Source organism: Stylophora pistillata, chromosome 8, assembly GCF_964205215.1.
Source record: "Stylophora pistillata chromosome 8, jaStyPist1.2, whole genome shotgun sequence".
NCBI classification, from domain to species: domain Eukaryota; kingdom Metazoa; phylum Cnidaria; class Anthozoa; order Scleractinia; family Pocilloporidae; genus Stylophora; species Stylophora pistillata.
In genome coordinates, this window is record NC_142526.1 from 24,678,686 (window position 1) to 24,681,507 (window position 2,822).

Consider the following 2,822-nt stretch of genomic DNA (forward strand, 5'->3'; position numbering starts at 1 on the left):
TCGTTTCAAAATTAGCTGAAAGAGAAGCAGCTGAACAGATCCAATGCAACTTAAACGAGAATGATCTTTTTCCTTCACTGCAATCAGCCTATCGACAGCACCACAGTACAGAAACCGCCTTCCTTAAAGTCAAGAATGACATTTTGATGAACATGGAAAATCAGTGCGTCAAGTTGCTTGTGCTTCTTGATTTAAGAGCCGCGTTTGATACTGTTGACCATCACATTCTCTTGCATCGCCTTCAATCTGATTTTGGAATTTCAGGTTCTGCACTTAACTGGTTTGAATTGTACCTCTATAACAGAACCCAGCGTATCTCTATAGACGGAGTCCTATCGAATATCTTTAATCTTGAATTTAGAGTTCCACAAGGCAGCTGTCTTGGGCCGTTATTATTTTTTCTTTACGCCAGCAAGCTTTTTAGGATCATCGAAACACATCCTCCTAATCCCCATTGTCATGCAGATGACACACAACTGTACATCGCTTTTAGACCAGGAAAGACATGGGGGAATTCGCTGCCTTAACTGCCATGGAATCATGTATCGCTGAGATTAGTTAGTGGATGCAAACGGACAAGGTAAAACTGAATGCGGATAAGACAGAATGTCTTCTGATTGGAACGCGACAACAACTTCAGAAAGTCAGTAACATCAGCATCTTATAGGTTGGCGACTCCAAAATTGCTCCATCATTTGAAGTTCGAAACTTATGAATTCTGGTTTGATTCGAAGACGAGTATGCTTAGTCATATTAACAGAACTTGCTCATCCGCATTCTATCATCTTTACAACATACGTAGAATTAGGAAATATCTAAGTCGTTCAGTTACCGAAACATTAGTTCATGCTTTTATAACCAGTAGCCGGAATAGATTATTGTAACAGTCTACTATATGGCCTCCCGAATTCACATATATCATGAAACTCCAACGGATACAGAATGCCGCAGCTCGGTTGGTCAATGGATCACCAAAATACTGCGATGTTACACCACTACTTTTCCACCTTCATTGGCTCCCGATTAGTTACCGTATAAAGTTTAAGATTCTCCTTTTGACATTTAACTGTTTATATGGTCTAACCCCTAACTATTTGACTGATTTAATTAGCATCAAAAAGCGATCCAGGTACTCTCTTAGGTCAAATGAGTCTTTATTACTCGAATTATCGAGCACCAGGACCCGTCCAACCCTTGGTGATCGTGCCTTCCAATCAGCTGCACCTCATCTTTGGAATGAATTACCTTCGACAATTCGTAACATAAAGACATTGGACACTTTCAAAACTGCTATCAAAACTCATTTTTTTAATCTAGCTTTCAATTAGATTTTTATTTTTACTCATGTTTCTTATTCACTTAGCTAGGCTATTGTTCTCTTTGAGTTTGGGTTTTGGTCGAGGGTCGAGGGTAAAATGTCGAGGGTTGAGGGTCCGAGAAAAATGTCGAGGGTCCATAAAAAAACTAAAAATCGTAAATTTTAAAACAATGCAATGTCGTGAAATGTCAGAGGAAACTCAGAAATTACATATGGATAAATTCCAGACATGTTGTGACTTATTGTTTCTGTATACTTTCACGCTTCGTTTACGCAGCTTCCACAAATGCACCCGCAACAGCCAATAAATAGGTGCCGGCTGATCGAGGTCAAGGTTAACTTTGTGGAAAGCTTGACTAAGCAATTCGTCTATCGAGATATGGTTTTCTCTTAAGCGCCTAAATCTCGCAGTTTCTGAGTTTCCATCCACCGTGAAGTCATAAGCAAAAAAACTCGAACTGAGGAACAGCAAATAAAAAATTATTTCGCAACCAGAGATGCGCTAATAGAGGGGCTTTTAGCAACGTCGGACAAAAGATTGACAAGAAAAACGTACAAATTTTTGTTGTTTGTGTACACTTTTTTGTCATTTTTATCGATGGTGTGTTTTCACATTTGTTCCCTCTGATCCTGCAAAGCGTTTTGCACATAACCGAAACTGAAGTTTTTACTGCATCTGTTACTGTAGTTTTAGTCCAATTTGTCATGATTTCACCTCATACTCGGAGTGTTAAGAATCTTCTTTCTCTTGACATCATAATGAACTCGGGGATTTCAAACCGATTTAAAACTCTCAGAACTAACCTTCCAAGAAATGAATGCTAGTGAGTAAGGAGATTTAGCATCTTGATCTTGGAACTCCGCAGAAGGTTCTTGTTTTTACACAACTCTGATTGACAAGAGCTTATTTTCTTTAAGTCTGCACACGCCTTGTCAAGGATATTTCCGTTTACAGTGTCTTCCTCCGTTCCTGGTTTGATATCAGTGTCGACGAGAAAACACGTGCTCTTGCCACTTGTGCATTTTTTTACCAATTTGGGTGGATTAACTTTGCTCCTTACTTCCAAGTTTGTTTGTAATTGTTGTAACTTGCACTTGCCATTAGTTTTATGAAGACTATGAGACTATAAGGTGTTCGCTGGTCCTCAAGCCCAAAATGGATTTACACTTCCCACGAACGAGATGAAACTCGATGTTGTATTTCTTGTTGTTCTTGGGCTTGACGACTTTGAATCGTTTCTTGCCCAAGGGTTTGACCTCAGACTGGTTGTATATTACCAGGGTCGCAGGGGTAATTTCCAAGTCACTCAAGCCGTCTTGGCTACAGAGCTTTAACACGGTCTCATCCGTCATGATGTTTACTGTTGATCCACTGTTTAACTGAAACTTTTCCTGGGTTCCATTGATTAGTAGAGTGGCAATCAGTTTGTTGGGGGAGTGATTAGAGGCTAGAGGCTAGTGCATTAACCTGCTCTTTCACTTCTATCTCGGCCACATATTCGTA